We start from the raw sequence: 19242 nt of genomic DNA, 5'->3' as shown, positions 1-19242 counted from the left end.
ATACTTTCCCTCTGAAAGGGTTTGCTCTGTGTGTGGATTATTCATTTACTTTAATTATTTTGAAGTGCTTCTGTTTGAGTGGGTAGGAGTTAAGTATCCACAACACCAAAGTAGGTCCTAGAATTAGTTGTTGTAAACAAAATGTTCTGCTGCAGTGGCCCAAATCGGCACAAGCAGTAAGCCTTGAGTATTTTGGCTTTTTCACAAAGAGTACTTCAGGAATATGGGACTGAGAGATATGGGACCCAGATCTATGAGAATGTATTGTGGGACTTACATTTTATGGCCAGGTCATATCTTTCCGAAAATCAGGAACTTCAGCTGTTACCCTTTGTTGGATGTTTTCAGTCCAGATAGCTCTCTTGTTAATTAGCTACACACACTAAAAACAACAAGAAGAAAACAAGCCAGGAAAGTCCTAGGACAACTTCAGATGGAAGTGTTTGGACATAGTTATGTGCACACATCCACTGAGAGAAGAGGAGGAACTGAATGTGGGGAAAATACACAGGATTATCACTTCATAGTCAGTGCACACCGACTTGAACAAGGATTCCAAAAATAAACACATCTAACATTTAAATCCCAAGCTGCATATTCAGCGACACCCTTTCTCTCGTGACTGTATGCACATTGAAAACCAAAACCCCAGCAGGTAAACATCTACAGCTTTGAGGAATTTCAGTTCTCGATCTCATGGCAAATCTATCATCCAAATGTTCCACTATATCCACAGGTTTCTACTACCACATTCTGATTTAAGGACATAAATGCAAGAAGACTAAAGAAGACCAAAGACAGAAGAAGCAGTTGAAATGAAGAGTTTACGCTACCCACTCCCACACAGAATGGAAGATCTGATGTAGGCAACTGGAGAAACAGAGGACACCTCCTCTGGTACATCTCATTTCATAAGTCTCCCCATTTCCTAACTGCATTCCTGTGTTTTGCACTAACTTCCACATATGGGCACTGCTGCCCATAGCTACACCCAGTATTTACAGGTAAGCCTGCAGCCTTATTCCTCCATGGAGATAAACTAGAGAGGAAGGAAAATAGTATGAAGAAAAGTAGGAAACAATTCTGCATTTACTTGTCTGTAGTTGGTAGCTGTATCTTAGGAATAGTTGCTTTAAATTACAAATTTTTACTGGGGTTTGATTTAAAAATCTCTGCCAGTTTTGACATTCAGGTGAAAAGTATTGCTGCTGGCTCCAGAATAATTTGCATATCTTATCACTAAATAAAATATGTGAGGTGTGCACCAATCTGATGAAATTATAAACAAGAGTCCACACAAGTACTCATGCCTTCCTGTTTGATTTCTGTCCTGTTCACTCCTCTATAATAAATTATATGATCATCTCCATCTAGCTGGAGGTTTAACTGTGCATGTAAAGAGGAAAATGATAGCAGCCTATTCTTTTCCATACTTTACAGCTGAGAACCTGACAAAAATGTGATTTTGGGGAACAAGCAGAAAGCCTATTTTGCTACCATCTACCTTCTCTTTAATTGCTACAAAATTAGCGGAAAACCCCACATATGTATGTATTTTTAAAAATAATTTCCCACCCTGGAAGTAAATAAATAAAGGAAACTACACCTCTTTTACTACAAAGACAAATATACATGCCTAACTTTATGCCCTGCAATTAATCTCATGTATTTCAACAGGATTACTCATAATGCTGTAAGTGAAATACATGTGTAAATCCTTGCAGAATCATGGCCTGAACTGCCAACAGTTATATGGCACAATTAAACGCCTAGGTCTAAATGTCTCTGCAGAAAGATCAAAAAAAAACCCTTTAGGCATAACAAGTAACAAAATCTACTACACGGAGTGACTATGGGAGAAATAGCATTGAGGGTGTCGCCTTCCCTTGGGAAACTCACCTGTCACCAAATTCTTTCATGAATTCATCTTCTTCCTCTACCAGTTACCACCTTCACTTACCACTCTGCTCTCTACCATCAAATATCACTCTCCCTTTCCACACTTCCTCTGCTGCTATGTGAGGAAGGAAACAGGAGATGCATCTTACTTGTTCTTTTGCACAGTGAAGCAGGATGAGAGCACAGCCTGGCTCTCACATCACCTAGCACGGTAATAAAGAGCTCATGTGCTAATTAACAGACCTCGGGTGCACAACTTCCTCCTTAGCCTGCTGCAGAACCTTTCACACGCCAGTGTCTCACTGAAAATTATCTGGTAAATACTATGGGCAACCCTTAATCTATTACTGAAGTTCATTAGAAGAAGCTGCTGATCAAAATGTATATAAAGTGGGATACCTAAACTGCCCAGCCCTGCCTCCTGAGGAGTAGCCTACCAACAGCTTCCTTCTGCAAATACTCATGAATGGCGTATGAGAAGTTACTCATGATCAAGTTTTTTTCCTAAAATCCATGGCTTACACAAAAACTTTTGCTTGTAAATTAACTCAGTTGGAAATATTAACTAAAATGCCAGGAAAACAAAGTCAATCCCTTAAAAGTTCAAATGACTATTTGTCACAAACGTTTCACCTCTACTAATGAACTGCAAAACTGAATGATAGAAAATGCAAAACTGTATTATGTTTAGCAGTTAACATTTTAATAAGGAGGAGATTAGCAATTTTTAATACCACCAGTGCTTTGTTATATACAGTAGCACAATAACTGAATATTTTAATTGCTAATTATTTAGACCTCATTCAGTTCTCACTCAGGCAAAACTCCCATTGAGGGACTCTTGCCTGAGAAAAGAGCTACAGGATTTGTTTTACTGTAATTTGAAAAAACTTTATCTATCATAAAAACTATCAAGTTATAGTGAGACAAAAATCATTAAATCCTTAGCAATATTAAATTCTACTGAAAGTCCCACTGACTCTCAACGCCAATGTTTTCATATTAAGTAAAATAGATAATTGCAGTTTACCAGTTGTAACTTACCTGTGTAATTTATGCCTAGATATGCTGGTGGCTCTTAAAGAGGTCTAATAATGTTTTGATTCCTCTTACCATATCCCTCCTTTTCTCCTGTGGGAAATCTCAGTTCAGATGTGATAAGGAAACAGCATTTCCAAACAGTTATGATATCAAAACCTTCAGAAACACAAACATGAGCGTTTGCTTTTACCTTTAGACTTCGGCCTCCAAAAGGGTTAAGAGCAGCTCTCAACACTTCTTTCTTATGCTGCTGTAAAGAAAAGAAATGCATATGTTTAGGGATTTGCACACAAAAACCCCGTGAGTTTCCATAACAGTCAAATAGCTGGTGTTCAGTGGGAGAAGTGGGTGGAATGCTGTACATGTATAAACATACAGCTATCTGAAGGAAGACAAAACAAAGTCCTACACATTCACATGTAGTGCACAGGTGACAAACAAACTAAATGTACTAGCATTTCAAGCGTCACGTTAAGCACATGCTTCAGAGAGGAAAGTTATACAGCTGGACACAAAATAACTAGGGAGCCATTTCTAAGACTCCATGCTTCAAAAAAGTAAATCTCATTTTCTTCTATTAAGTGTAGTTTCATTCCTCTTAGGGATAAAAGCAAATGCGTGTCACAACCAAAGTTTTGCCACCCATGTTTGTCATTCAAATGCATTAGGAAAAAGTTACAGCTAAGTTCTCTGACAGGTCAAAAGTCTGAGGAGTTTATTTTTTTGTTTTTAATGAAAAATGTGTATAACTTTTTCACATTTTCAAATATAAATGGCTTTAATGACTAAAATGTTCAGAAAACCTCTCCACAGGCTGCATTGAGAAAAAAAAGAACTAAAAGCAGACTTGCTATCATATGCTGGTAACTACCAAAATGTTCAGAAGTGGCTGTCATACAGCCGAGGAAAGACAAAGCATTTTGAAGACTGGAAGTAGGAGTTGGGCACGCTCCTTCACCAGTTCAGAATATGGTTTGGGACCAGATTGGCATAGTTTCTAATTCCTGTTATACGAGGTTGACTTAGATTACAGTGCTCAAATCAATTCCAGTCAGGCTTCCTCAATCCTCGCAGGACCAGTGAGATCCCCTTGTTCCCCTCAAGTGCTGACTTTCCCCCTGAGAACCTGTGCCCAAAACTAATGCCAGCTTGAGTATGGCAGGACTAACTAAGACTACTGGTATTAACAATATATTAAAAAAAATTATCCAAAAATACAATTTTAGATAAATTACTAAAATATTTTTAAATCATTAAATGGTTTATATATTATAAAAATAATCTATATATTTTGCTAGTGGAGGTTCTTCACAGCTAGCCGTGAAGACATTTTAACTACTGGGACTACAGGCAAGAACAGATTACTTATCAGAAATAAACTGATCTTTGGAGAACCTTTACTTATTTAGAAAGAAAGCACACAAAGTGTTGCCTTCTCAAATAAAGAAGATATAACACCAGTAGACTTTCAGGTTTGGCGTTTTGTTTCCAAGCCTTGACTTCCCACCAGATCCTGGCTACTAGTCTGTTTCTTTCTCTGAGACATCCTCATAATTTCTTTTCAGATCTCGTCATTTTCCTCTTGTTTTCTGGGTGATTTCTACCTCTGGTCATTACAAACAAACAATGCCTCAGCAGCATCTGCAGAAATTTCCCTATGGCAATCCCCCAGCCTTGGGTGCGTTGGTCCTGAGTGCAGTCAGCACAGTCTGCTGGATGGCAGCTTCCCCTGTTTTCAGGGAGGAAGGTTTATTTTGCTTGATCTAAGGCTGTGCAACAAATGCTTCATCTTTCCTAAGGTCTGCAGTTGCCTGAATAGAGACAGGCTCGCTGGACAGCAGCTGTTAGCACTTTCCAGCATTACACAAGGATGGTCTGGAACAGTCTGTCAGTTCTGCACAGACAATGAATAAAGCAAAGCAGAAGGCCTAGATATTGAGTAATGAGGATCAGATTTTGACCTTTAAATGCTGCTGGATGGATTGCACGAGGATATGTTTGATTCAAGCGATACTATTAGGTACAAAATTGTACTGTTTGCCTAATGTCTACTGTATCTACCACCTGAACCACTCTGCTTGCTGGCACACTACGTGCTGCAGCAAGAGATGGCTCTGCTGAATGAGCCCAGTAAGAGAGGGTGGTACTGGGGAGCCTGGGAGAGCTGAAAAGCATGGAAAGAGCATGGGAAAATCTGATTGCAAGGTGCAAGAGAAAATTCTGTATTTTAAAACCCATTGATCAGTCAGATCTCCAGCAGCGTTTAGACTTCTCAAGCTCTGCAAACGATTAAATCCAAGTCAAAAGCCTCAGTTTCTCTTCTCTGGCCCACTGGCATTTGAAATTTTGTACAACTACTCGTGATGACAAGCTGCCCTCTTGTCAGCTGTGATTTTTGCCAGAAAGTGCTGTACAAGAGTCTGTATAACTGCTACAGTTATTTTATTTTTGCAATCATTAATTGATCCTTTCTAAACATTTGAATGCCTGAGTTTAATTAGTGGCAACATTTCTGCTACAGTTTTTAAATCTATTTTTAGACATGATTTAAATTAATCAAGCCTTATACTTGAGATGGTAATTTGTTGGACCAAGACAGATGTTTCCAGGCCATACACTTTGTTTTCAAATCCAACCTCCATGTTTAAACCTTTAGTGGTTTAACTTAGACCAACAGCTTATTGGTGATTCAAATTGTATCACATGAAGTAACACCCTCAAAATCTGATGCATTTGTATGACATCAGTGGAGTGAAAAACTCTGCACACAACTCAGGAAACCACTTCGGTTTTTTCACTTTTACATGAAAGTTAACTCCATGTACTAAGCAAAGGTGAATACTTTACAGCATAGGCTCACTAGAGGCTTACTGGGCTCAAAGCTGCAAGTCTATCTCAGTCCTCAGAGAGGCTTGAGGTAGGTTATGGGGATTTCCTAGAAGAATGTGCTTTTCACAATGACGTAAATGAGGTACATTTATTAACTCTGCTTTTTAAATATCTAACCAGAATGAGATCTACCACAAAACTAATTAATATAGAAATGGATAACTTAAACAGTCCTAAATGAAAAATGCCTCTTCCACTATGCTAATTGCTTGTACAGTAACAAGAGCATCCTGTACTGCTGAAAATGCAAACAAGAAGAACTATACACACTTGTTCATTTCCTTATGTTGATGCCTTATAGGCTGCATGGACTTCTGACATTTGCTACTAATGCAAAAAACACTGTTCAGTGACCTAGCATCAGATTTAGAGAAACCAAGATAAATACATTCCATTCAAGAAAATGTAATGAATGTGCCAATATTATTTACATTTTCTTCAAGATTATGGTGTGGGGGGGGAAATATTATAGGATGGTAACTCTTCTCTTTTTAAGATTCTACATTTAAGAACAAAATTAAAAGAGTAAGATAAATTATATTAGCATCACTCCAGTTCAATTCCTTCCAAACATAATCATCATACATACAAACTAAACTCCAGCAGCAAGTGAATGAAAGAAATCACTTATTAATTTTAGTTTATTAATGCTATAAATATAGGAGCCAAAAGGATCTCAGACATGATTCACTGTGAAAGTACACATTAATCTCTTGGTCTCTTTTGAGATTCAACCTGGCATGAAACTTGGGCAAAGTATATTCTCAGCAAAATGGACAGTGCATCCCAACAATGTTCTTAAAAAAAAATAAGATTCGTGTGAGAATTTAATGTTTGTGGAAAAGTCTTATCTGGCAGACTTAGAGCTTGAAATGCCCTCATCTCCAGGGCAGCATTTCTAGCAGGAGAACAGATTGTCTCACACAGGCTCACCACTACCATGCAGCTTGGAACTGAGGGACCATGTTCAGTGGTCAGTTTTGTGGCTGGTTCAACTTTTCACTGGACTTACAACCACAGGGCAATTCTTACTGACTGTAATGTTTTTTGTGATACTATTTTGGTCCACTGAGAACTAGAGTTGAGATCTCTTTAACTTTTCTCAAGAGTCAAGCTTGTCTGTCTGGGGGGAAAAAACCAGAATAAATCAAGTGACTAGCATTAAATTCCATGACGAAGACATTGTCTGAAGAATTTCTGAAGACAACTGCCCACAGCAGACCACTGACCTGGTCTGAAAGTGTAAGATAATGAACTGGACACGATTTGGCTTATTTGTGGGAAAGAAGGCTTTGTACATGTACAGAAAAAATTTAAAGAAACAACAGTGTTAACAGTTCCATTCTTCACACATGAAAAAGTCTTTCAGGAAACAATTTAAGTTCCCTGTGCACTACTAAAATCTATTTGAAAAATACTGCCTGCCCATATTTATCTCTGTGGAAGACTTGGATTAACTGTCTAGGCTCGGGACAAAATGATCTTTGAAGGCAACAGTCATGTGATGGAAAAAAGGGAGCATCTGTAATGCTGTCTGCGAGGTTCATATGGCTTAACTTCATGTACATAAGTTTATTTAAACAGAAATCATCACCTGGAACATGAGAAGCAAATGGCATTTTTAATATCAGAGGTACTAGCAACGAGCCTGTGTATTTCTTCAAAAGGAAATACCAGTGCAGACAGTGAATTAAAACATGCCATGGTAACAGATGAAGACTTCAACTGTCAACAAAATCAGGCTATTAATTTTCACATAAACAGTCTTTTTAAATCCTTGATTTTTAATATACAGTCCAAAGATCACTTCTCACATTTCAGCAGCTTTTGTCTTTTAATGCCGATCCCTTCAACTGACTTTTCACACAGCCCTGTGCTTTGTCTCCCCTTTGGAAAAGGTGAGTGAAAATATCAAATGATATCTTATTCTGCCAAGACCAAAGGAACAGTTCAAACATTCAAAAATATTAGGCAGTGGCTTTACTTAAGGTAGGAAGAGAATGTGATTAGCAGTGGGCAGGGGAGGCGGGGGGGAACCAAACCCAAATCCAAACCTCTTCTCATTCTCTGTTTCAACCTATGCATTGGTCTGGACTATGTAAAACAACAAGCAAAAATTACTGGATGGAAAACACAGAATTATTTTGCTTCTCATCACATTCTCTTCTCAAGTGACGGACACTCAGATTCAAGAGGAGCCTGGGAAGCTGTTGGCCTGTTCATTGCCACTGAAAGCAGAGGTGCCCAGACTGATCCACTTGGACTAAACTGTTGCCTGCCACAGGATGCAGTCTCTCAATGGATGGTTCTAAATGTGTCTGGGAGAGCAACTCACGCTGCTGTGGCCTCTCTGTACCTCCTCAAAAGACAAGGATTTCAGACTGTACATCTGTCAGCTTACAACATCTCCCCAGACCGTAGCTCACTCAAACAAGAAAACAGACACACAGTGTGTCTGTTACTGATCTTTTCCTTCAAATTTCTGTGCTATTTCTGAAATGGAACAAGGCTGGAACTTTCCTTTGACTGAGATGAACCAAATGTCACCTCATACCAAAGAGAGACTTCTCTGTCTCTGGTCACTGGAAATACAAAGTAAGAATCAAAGGTGCTGCTTTTGTCTGAAAAATCATTATCACCTTTAAAATTTAATTCCCTTAAATCACTAGAGATTAGTCTGGAGGAATGAAGAAGGGAAGTGAGAGATGACAATTCTCCATTCTCTCCAGAGATTATGTGTCCCTACAGATTTTGTTTCCTGTGCAGTACTTAACTCCTTGATGCCTTTTCTCTCATGATCTCTTCCTTGGGAGAAACTTCTTCAAATTTAAAAATCAGAACATGAGCCAAGTAAATAAAAATAAATAAATAAAGTTCAATGCCTATAAAAAGTACACAGACTAACCTGGTTAATTATTAACAAGTAAACATAACAAATTCTGAATTATTTACTTAATCTTTTTCAGCTACAAACCTCAGACTTTTAGAGCATGAAATACATGCTTTATTTTAGGACACAAACCAGGTATTTTATAAGGCTGTGGACGTTTTTTTTTGGAGTTGGAGCTGTTTTGAAGAATACATGTTTCTTATTAACCCCCAAATACCTTCCTCTCACCAAACCATGCTGGAATTTTAAATACAGAAATAAGAGTTTTAGTATAAAGATCCTGTATTTATGTGTTTGTTAGTGAATAGGATGGCTGTTTCTGAATTGCAGCTGAGCAAAAATAAGATTCCTGTGAGGCATATGCACCTTCCCCAGCTTCTGTACATCTGCTAGGAAGATGCTAGATGCAGAGGGAGAACCTGGTGAAAGTTCCAGACAGAAATTCTACAGCAAAGGATGAAATAGCCCCAGCACAATCACATCTTCTTTACTGAATAAAGCTACCCTGCTGAAGCAAACCTTATCTGTGCCACAAGCAAAAAAAGGTCATTGCCACCGGTCCCCGAGGTTCCGACGAGATGCTGTTCTAGGCTGGACCTCCAGCTGGACCCATCTTTATGTTCTCCCTTCTGACACATTGTTCTGCCTAATGCAGTGCAGATGTGGCACAGCCTTCCCAGGTGATATGCTGCAAATGAGGCAAGTTCAAAGTTCCTTGCTGGATAAAACAAGTGACATTTCTTTACCTGCTGAAGTTAGCACAGACCCTTTGAAGTCCCCAGCATTCAGCAGTGTAAAACAACGCCATCTCCTCCTCAGTAACCTCAGCCCATCATACAGTCACAACTTTTTGTCGGAATGGTAATATCATCATCATCATCACCATGGCAGAAACATGGCTGTGTATCTAGGAACTTTTCTTAACTAGCATTTCATTGAAATTATTCTGTAATATTGCCTTTGGAGCACTGGATTAATGAAGACATACCACAAAATCACAGAATGTGCTGAGTTGGAAGGGACATACAAGGATCATCAAAGTCCAACTCCTGGCCCTGCACAGGACACCCCAAGAATCACACCATGTGCCTGAGAGCATTGTTCAAATCCTTCCTGAACTCTGTCAGGTTTGGTGCTGTGACCACTTCCCTGGGGAGCTGTTCCAGTGCCAGTTCACACAGTAATATTTCCTCAGCCTTGATACAAACGTGAAATCTGATAACATATTTATTAATCTACTCTTAATTGCTCTAATGGTCAAACATTGTTTGTTTTTCCCCCTGGTTTTAGATCTTAACAATTTTGTCAATATTTATGTACTATACTTTTTTTTTTTTTTTTTGCTTACCAAAGCCTTGAAAAGGTGCAATTCAGGAGATGAGACAGTTAATCATAGAGTTGGCTTAGTCTCTAATTTAGGTGGCCTACTTATGTTAGCAACATTTTATTAGCACATTATGCTGTGTATTTAATATTTAGTACACTGTATGAGAATGGTTTACTGTGTACTGCTCACATAAATGACTTACAAATTCTATTTGACACATAGAGAAGAGTGTATAAGTAATACATGTATTTCTGAGTATACCTAATGCTACAGAAAATAAGGATAAGCAGAAGACATGTAGAGAAAACACTAAAATGTATCTTTGATGGACTTAAAGGCTAGCTTACAAACACTTCAGTAGACAAAAGGTGCAGCATTAGGGATATGTGCACAATGCCCATCCCTTCTTTAACTTTTATTTCAAATCTTCCTCTGGAAGCCTCAGCTGAAGGAAAAGGATTTTCATTCAAAATTGCTGAAGTCTCACAATGGAAACAATTGCAACAAAACATACAGCAAATCCTTCCACAACCTTTTGTACTTTACTAGACCCAGAAGACAAAGTAGGATCTTTCTTTGAGTTTAGAAGTGCTTTCAGGACATTTTTCAAGAGGCAGATAAGTTAGCTATGTCCTCATGAATTATGCAGCCTTTCCAGTGTGTACTTACACAATGCTAGCTGGAAGCCCCTGGGAAGGATGCCCAGTGCATATGAGCAGCAGGTGGTACCAAAGGAGAATCGCTCAGCCAAAGCAGATCCAAGTTTTCCTTGGAGAGCTGGAGAGCAGCTCTGAGCAGAGATCCCAGTTATCTGGTATAGCTGTAGCTATTTTGGTTATATTGGTGTTCAGAAATTACTGGAAAGGAGATTTTGACTTTAGTCCTTAGTTAGGAGGAAAAGTATACTGGTTTTCATGCTCCTTCTATTTACAAAGTGAATCAAAGCTACACCAGCAGGCACCTGTAAGGGCCAGAAAGGGGAAAATCACAGAATCCTTCAGCCTGACATGAATCAGCCCTATGTCAAAACACCCATAAGCAGTCCTGGTGCAATTCTTACACTTGATCTCTAACTAGTAAAGCCTTCACATTTATCAGAAATATGTTTTTCTGGTATCAATGAACAGGTGAATGTAACAGAGTGAAGGAAGGATGATAACCTCCCAAGACAAGTGGTCTCCAGTTGACTCTGAAGCTCAGGATACTCCAGTTAAGAAACAAAAGGTCATCAAAAGGCAAGAAAACTTGCTTGTAATCAGTTTCAGCTTTTCGTATTTCTTCTGCTGTGTAATTTGTCAATATATCTATCAATCCTTTCATAATAAGGTTGCTAAGACAGATGCTAAGACTTCAGTAAATACCAAATTCCTTTTCTGCAAAAATAGATGACCACAGCAAAAGCATTTTTTTTTTCTGCTGGTGAAGTATTTGCAGCATTATTACAAAGGACTCTTACTGTTTATTAAAATCCCTGACAAAATATCAGTTCCAAAGCTTTTCCTACTATCATCAGTCGATGTTTGTCAAGTGACATTCAAAACAATTTTATTTTTAAAAACAGAAACAAAACAAAATTGAGCCTATTTTCCATTCTTTTTATTCTTGTACTTTACTGAATTTTTCAATATTACTCCAATACTTGTATAAGACTTACATGGCATACCTAAAATGCCTCACAACAGAAAAATTTAGTTCACATTTCCTCTAGGAAAAAAACCACAAAACAAAACAATCTACAATACCTCTTAGAAAATGTATCTTTCCCCAGTTATATTCAGTGGGGAACATTAAAAATTCAATATTTGCCACTTTGCAATGATGTCTGGACACAAAACAGTTCCTTCATGCTGCAATAGGTTTGTCTAGTCTAAACATAAAGGGAATTAGAACAAAAATACACATTTGAAACAGTACTAAATGTGACAACCACAAAATATCTTCTATCCTGACAACACTCTTCCCCTTATTTTTTCCAGTCATTTCTACCATTCATTACAGATACAGTATTTATTTTTTATAAAGATTAATGTATAAAAACCAGTACATAGGAACCAAGTAACAAGAATGGGTCAAATTAAAAATTAATAATATTACAAAAATAACTATTGTATTAATCAATATGAAGACTGAGATGTTCAGATCTGTAGGACATTTTTAGTTCTAACATTCATTCTGCTTTAAGGACATGAGGACAGCTGATTTAGTAAAAGCCTTAGCTGAGATAACATCAATATATAGTATTTGGATTAAAACCGTGTTGGGAGCTATATTGCAAGCTAGCAGACATCTCCATTAAAAGAATGCATCATATCTTATAGGACAAATATAAGGTTTGTACAGATTAAGATCTGAAGAAACAATCCAAAAGGGGCTCCTCTTTTATCTGAAAATTCACCAGCAAAACTGAAGGGATAGTTGTGGATCAAACTTAACTATGGTTTAATCTTATCAAAACCAATAAGATTCAAGGATAAATTTAACTTACTGCTTATTACACAGCAGAGATTTTAAATTAAGAAAGCTTTAGTTCAAATATTTTCCATAGTAAAATCTGTTTCTTGAAGTGATACCCCTCAAAACATGTGATCCACTTAATATTATTTTAATAGGACCTACACATATAACTTTCATCTATATTTTTCTCAAACATGCACTGTTCTTTCATTTAATACAGGTCGATGGATTAGGCAGGGTTTTGTCCTGTGATGTTAAAGGAGACGAACCGAAATTTCTGAAACACGTCATATTCTGATAATAAATGATCTGTATTGCAGTAGAGTTTTGAGAGCACAGTGAGATTGATGTATTAGGCACTGTAGTGACACAGACTGGAAGGCAGTTGTCACTAGAAAAAAACTTTTCAGACAAGCCAGCCAAAGGGTGAAAGAGCAGGAACTACTTTTTCAGATGAGTTGAGGCACACAGATTGGAGCTCCTCAGAAAATCTGTGACAGAGTACAGTGTTGAACTTTTATCTCAGGTTACACTCCACTGCTTTAACAACAAAGCCTTCCTTCCTCTCTATTAATTAAACAGAGCAAAAAATCCCAGTATTACATCTACCCCATTAACTGAGCAATTCCAAGCATCATGCTACTTCACATTTGCATAAACCCAGTATCAAGAATCTCAAAGCACTTTAAAGCAAAGCCAAATAGAACTAGGTTATCCTCAATTTGCAAGTAGTGAAATAAAAACAGAGGCATTAAGGGTAAAGTCATCTCACCTGACTTTGGCCATGTAAAAAACACTGTGGCCTAGGCTGCTCCCTCCACCACTGGAACAAGGTGAGCAGCTTGAGAGGGCAATTCTGTCTCTTCTCAGATACCTGGCTAAGTCAATCACCAAAGGAGTGTCATCCTTTCTTCTGCCTATTCCTTCCACCTAGCCTAGATGCTGAGACTAAATGCCTCATGTTTAGATGAGTGAGCTACAGATTTCTATTCCATCACAAAGTACTCCTCTATTCTCTTCCCTCTTTCCTATGAGGCAAAAAACCAGTGATGGGCAAAGGTTTGTGCTGACTAGTGAGCACACACATGTGGAAAGATAGGTGCACACTGCCAGACCTGTGAGCATATTGACAAATTACACAAACAGAACTCACTGCTTCTGGGTGCCCAGATATTTACACATTTCCAGAGGTACTGGCGACCAAACAAATGGCCATAAGTCTCTAGGTCTAGCTGAGATTTGTGCTGCTCTAAGCCCAGAGTGCAAGCCCAGAAGGAATATCCACGATGCTGTCACAATATAAATAATGCTAATAAATAAAACTCACATCAAAATGAGACTTTTTTTTTTACAAGAAAGGTGATAAAAGTCTGCTATCAGACTTTGATCACAAGTCCTACTATTCAGAAAAGGGAATACTTCTGAATTTCAGTGAAAATGAATCTTTCTGTGGCTGAAATAACTTTTAAAAACCAGAAATGATTGTATAGTTTTCTCTGTCAACTCAAAGATCAGATTTAGGGATCCAAAAATGTTTGACTTTTCTATCGCAGATCTGCACGCATCAGAAAAATCTGGCACTACACTGCATGATAGGACCTTGAAGCTCTGAAGTAACTGTGAAGTGGCAGTTCAAATAGCTCTTCCAAAATGAAAACTGGTTAACACAAAATTAGAGTGATGCCTCCTCCAACATTAAAACAGACACTGGGAATGAAAAATTCGTTGTCTTCCCTCTCCCACAAAAGAATGACTTTGACTAACAGCTTCCATTCTATGCATAGAAAGTTAAGTAATGTATTTCAGTGTTTTTGCCAAATAAAGCCTGGGAAGGAGTTCTCTAAAGAAATCACAGGATGCCAATGGAGTTTTATGAAAAAATACCAGCACTTTCACTCAACCACTTTCAAAGTTCTAAAGGGAATGAGAATCAGACTTTGCAAATTCAAGCTTCTTCTCTTTCTTCAGTTCCTGGAACAAATCACTCAATCAGGTACATGGAAAAGCACTGAAGTCTCGCTTTTGAACAAAGCACTGCTGTGTGGCAAATGGGCCTGAATCCTTCAGGCTCATCCCAAGCAGAACCAATCCCAGTGAGCCAGTGCTAGGAACTCCAGCACCTCGCTCCTGCCTCCCTGCCTTGGCAGGTGCCTCTGTTCAAAATGAAAGCAAGGTGCTAACAGCAATGGTTATCTCTTATCAGCACAGAAGAATCGGCGTTTAATGCAGCAGCTAAAGAGCAACTCTCAGTGTTTCACGGCTCAGAGGCACAGGATGCGAAGGAGCTGCGCTCTGACCACAGATCCTGCCACTGGGAAGCACAGCAGCACCCGATCAGCTCATTTGTCAAAGAGCAGAAGGATCTTCCAGGGCAAGAGTAGTGGAATGGCCTTTTCTAGGAATAAATTTGCATCACAGACCTTACCACCTTCCTCCACACATGCAAAATTTATTTATTTGACCTGCCCACTGCAAACAGAGCTGAACTCAACAAAAAAAACCTATCGAGAAACCACAGTGCCTTTGAGTCTTTCTCCAAGTAATAGGATGAGAAAACAAATGGAAAAGCTCTCCGTGATGATGTGATGAATGTATCCTTACGCTGATAATGCTAACACTAATAATTCCTCCTGCAGGTACTACCCTGTCAATAATACTTTTGGACAATTTTTTTTTAAGGGCATGAACGTAATCTTAATACTTTGCAGAGTAATATCTTCACATCCATCTATGGTTAACTTTCCAAGCCAACATAATGCATATGAATTAGACCGACTGTTAATGTTTATTTTTATGGGGAGGAAGAAGAATATCTTAGCTCTGAACTTTCCACTTTTGTTAATGATTAAAAAGTTAATTAAGTATTAACTTTATTAAATTAATAATTTATATGACACACCTAAAAATTACCTACAACACATACTAGGCAAATCTGTTTGTTGTTTTCGGGGCAGGTGGATTGAGTGGATGAAGTATCCAGATAAAAAAAACCAGTTTCCAATAGAACTGTATGGAACATCTTCTATTTCTCTGAGAATAACATCTATTATTTAGTGTGGAGCAAATATGTTCAGAGGCTAAATCGTCTCTTTCAAATGACAGAGGTATTTTTTTCCCTCTTTTCGTTTAGTACAACATGCCTCTGATATACCAAAATAGCTTTTATTTAAAAGGCAATCTTTATTAGGTAATTTTTAAAATGGGAATTACAGTATGTACCAGGAAAAAATTGTTTGGCTGTTTACTTACTGATTCTTTACAGAGGCCAATTATTTTGCCAATAGGAAAGATGAAATCTGTTACAAAAAAATAAATAGGACTTATACTTTAAATCCTATTCATAGCAGAGAGTTATTTTGTTTTTAGGTCTGGTCACCTAAAAAAAAAAAAAAGGGACATTAAATTGAAGGCTGTATCATACTTCAACAATAATAACTGGTTCCCCAAACACTTTCCACCACAAATCTCACTGGCAGGATTCCTACTTTACAAGAGATCAAAAGCTATCAGAAAAACAAGTCGGGGTGAGATAAAGAACAGAAGAAAATAAAAGGCTTCCTAACTTCCAGTCTTCTGTGAGAAATGATTAAATTTCTGCTTCTAACCCAGAGACATGACATCATCTCATTTTTTAAAGAAAAAAATATCCTGTCTTTTTAACATCTCTCTCGTATATCCACCTTTGCAACCGTATCTGTGCAATCCACTATCACGACTGAAATAATCCATCAAATAGGTATCTTGGCCATTCAAATCAGAATGTGAGTGTAAAATTTCAGTCCTTACAATACTGTTTACCTGCGTGAGCCCCTTGAAATACTGGGTACGTCTGCTCAGCAGAGCCTCTCCAACACCCACACTTAAACAAGCCTCCCTGTGACACCACAGGCAGCACTTTCCAGTTACGTAAAGTCCCGCCAATCAGAAGAAGTCAAGAGTTAACAGCAGGATGCTGTAGAGAAAAAGCTAAACTTATGAACATGTTCAGATTGCCATTGCCCAAAAATCTGAGTAATGTTCCAGATATGTTATGTTAATCTGTTACACAAGACTGTCTGTAATGGGAATCTTTTTTTAAAGAGTATTTGAGGGTGGTGTTGGGGGTTGGATGAAGGCATGTGGCCAAAGTTATTACTGAATTGAAGAGGATTATTTTAATTATTATTGGACTATTAACCCTCTGCATGGCCCTATTTAGCCAGGGTCATTGTGTTTACAACTCATATGATCTATAACCATTGTACTTGAAATTATTGTTGATCACTGAGCATTTTGGAGTAAAAATAGATGTGATTAGATGTGTAAAGCTCATTTGAATGCAGTTTTATGCATAGAATGGATTTCTACCCACTAAAAAACAGCCCTTAATAATAAGATATCAAGGAAAACACAGTGAGAAATGATATTTTCTGAATGTGATCTGTGTATTCTAGATACATCTCATAATGAACGTGACCAAATACTGAACACGAACTGAAGAACAAACCCTTTGTGTTGATGCAAAATTTGAGTGGCAGGAAAAAAACATTACAGAAGATAAGGGTTTTCATTCACAATGCAATGTAAATTAAAAAACCATGGATACAAAAGAGTAGAAACAAGAAAGGTAATATAACAAACTTACATTTCACCCTTCATCTTTACAAGGATCAAAAGAGGGGTATACATCTTCATTCTAGTTGAATGGCCACTATAATAATAAATTACAGTAGCTCATACAAGAAATAAAATATGAAGGACTCAGTTATGTTTTAAATTGAAGGAATGCAAACCATAACAAAAAAAGAAACAAAACAAACTGTAAAGTCTATGGGATTTAATTTTTTCTTAAATGAGGGGCAAAATATACATGCAAGTAAGGTATTTCTGTATTTATGCAGTCACTTTGCCGTTGACTTCACTGGGAACAACACGAAGCTTGGAGACTTCTCTTACCAAGCCTATTTTCACTCTAAATAGGTCTTGACGGTGTTGTAGCTGCAAAGCCAAAAAAAAAAATGAGGCCAAATTTTATGTGGTCATGCTAGCGTGGTGGAAAAGCTTTTGTGAGGATTTGATGCTGTAACTGCATTTGTACATCTGCCCCCCACAGACCTTCAAAGACTTAGACATCCATAGATACTTACACGGATTATTAAATGGCCTGTTAGTAAAAAGAGGTGGATTCAGGACACTGACACATTTGAAATTGGTATCTGCAACTGGACTCTGACATTTCATTTGAATACTTAAAGCATTAATGTTATTGTATCCTGAGAACCTATATTAACAAGTTTGACGTAACAGATGGAAGCTTTTTCAGAAAAATGTAAACAGCTGATCCGAGAGCCAGCACTTTCTATAGACAGAACTTACAGTGAAATATAGCACTCGACTGTTTATTCCAAACACATCATGGCATTGTAAGTAGACCACTTTATGCAGTGGAGAAATACAGATAAATGTAAAAGGAACACACATCAAGAATAGAACATTCTCCTGCAAATTCTCTGCTTCTGACCTATCAAAAAAATTCCCCAAAATCAAGAAAATTATAAGCCAGAGCAGATAACTTGAACCAAACCTCACTGAATCTTCTTGCAGGGCTACTCATTGGTCATTCTCTACATCATCACATTGCTGAATTTTGCTAATTTAAATATTATGCTCATTTTAATATTATCTATTACACTAGACCTTACTGATTGTCTGTAATGTGAGTAGCTTTCTAAACATATACTTGCAGAACTGATCCTCAATAAAAATAAAAAACCTGCTTCCTAAATAAGAGAAGCACAAAAAAGCAGGTTATTTTGTGAAAATGGGGTTTTAACTATTCTTCTTGGATTACCCTCTTTGGTCTTTAAATTGCATGATTGTTCTTGCACATGTATTTTAAGGGCATATTAATAATATAAATGATTACAAATACAGGACACCATCTAGTTTCTGCATTTTTCACATTGTATATTTGCTTTTGCACAATGGAAATTAGTAACAATGGCCACATCTGACTGCTGTTCCTTCTTGCATGATTTCTGTGATGCTCTAATAAAAGACACTGAAAATTCAGTGCTCTGGAATGGTAACTCCAGTTACCATAATGTTTACCACAGGAAATTACCTACTGGACAACCTTGCCCAGAATCCTTAGTCAGAAGTGGGATGAATTTCAGTTTGCGGAGAGAAAGAACCAGCCTAGGGCATCACTAGCAGCAGTGCCTGAAAGCTGTCCTCCATTACAAAGGATGAAAGATGGAAGACTGCAGATCCTACATGAATGAAATATGCAACAGATTCCCAGATCTGTATCTGAACATGGCTTTGGGATTTTTTCCTGGGGAAAACAAGGACATCAAATTGTTTAAGGCACCATTCCAAAGTAATTGATAGGATTATCTTAATAACTTGGTTAAATAAGTAAACAAGAAAAAAAGATCCACGTTCACAACAGGCAGTGAAAGCAGCGCAGAGCTGCAGGATGGGAACTGCTCAGAAGTAGCACTAAGGCTCTGTGGTCAGAGTCCAACTTGCAAACCCTTTTATTCAGATGCTCTTCTGTTTCTGTGAGTCCATAACACAATATGGCTAGTCTGCATCAGAGAAGAAATATCCATATTTATTAGGCTTATGACAGTGTAAACACCATTAGAAGTGGTTCTGGTATGACAACCCTCATTTTGCACTTCTCCATTTCTAACTTCCTTTGTCAATGCTCACTCTCATCCACTTAGCACTTCCATTTATTGTCTCAAGGCCAGAT

At 37.8% G+C, this 19242-nt stretch overlaps 1 protein-coding gene across 1 annotated transcript in view; it reads right to left on the bottom strand.

Annotated features, from left to right (window-relative positions):
• Positions 1 to 19242, bottom strand: part of ZBTB20 (zinc finger and BTB domain containing 20) — a 449829-nt gene that overhangs the window by 388013 nt on the left and 42574 nt on the right. The window contains exon 2 of the transcript XR_552321.2: positions 3131 to 3190. The gene's annotated coding sequence lies outside the window, so the exon portion shown is untranslated. The remainder of the gene's footprint in view (positions 1 to 3130; positions 3191 to 19242) is intronic.

The sequence above is a fragment of the Corvus brachyrhynchos genome, unplaced genomic scaffold (assembly GCF_000691975.1).
Source record: "Corvus brachyrhynchos isolate BGI_N302 unplaced genomic scaffold, ASM69197v1 scaffold3, whole genome shotgun sequence".
Taxonomy (NCBI): Eukaryota; Metazoa; Chordata; class Aves; order Passeriformes; family Corvidae; genus Corvus; species Corvus brachyrhynchos.
Note: the sequence above shows the minus strand (reverse complement) of the source record. Positions and strands in the feature narration are given on the sequence as shown.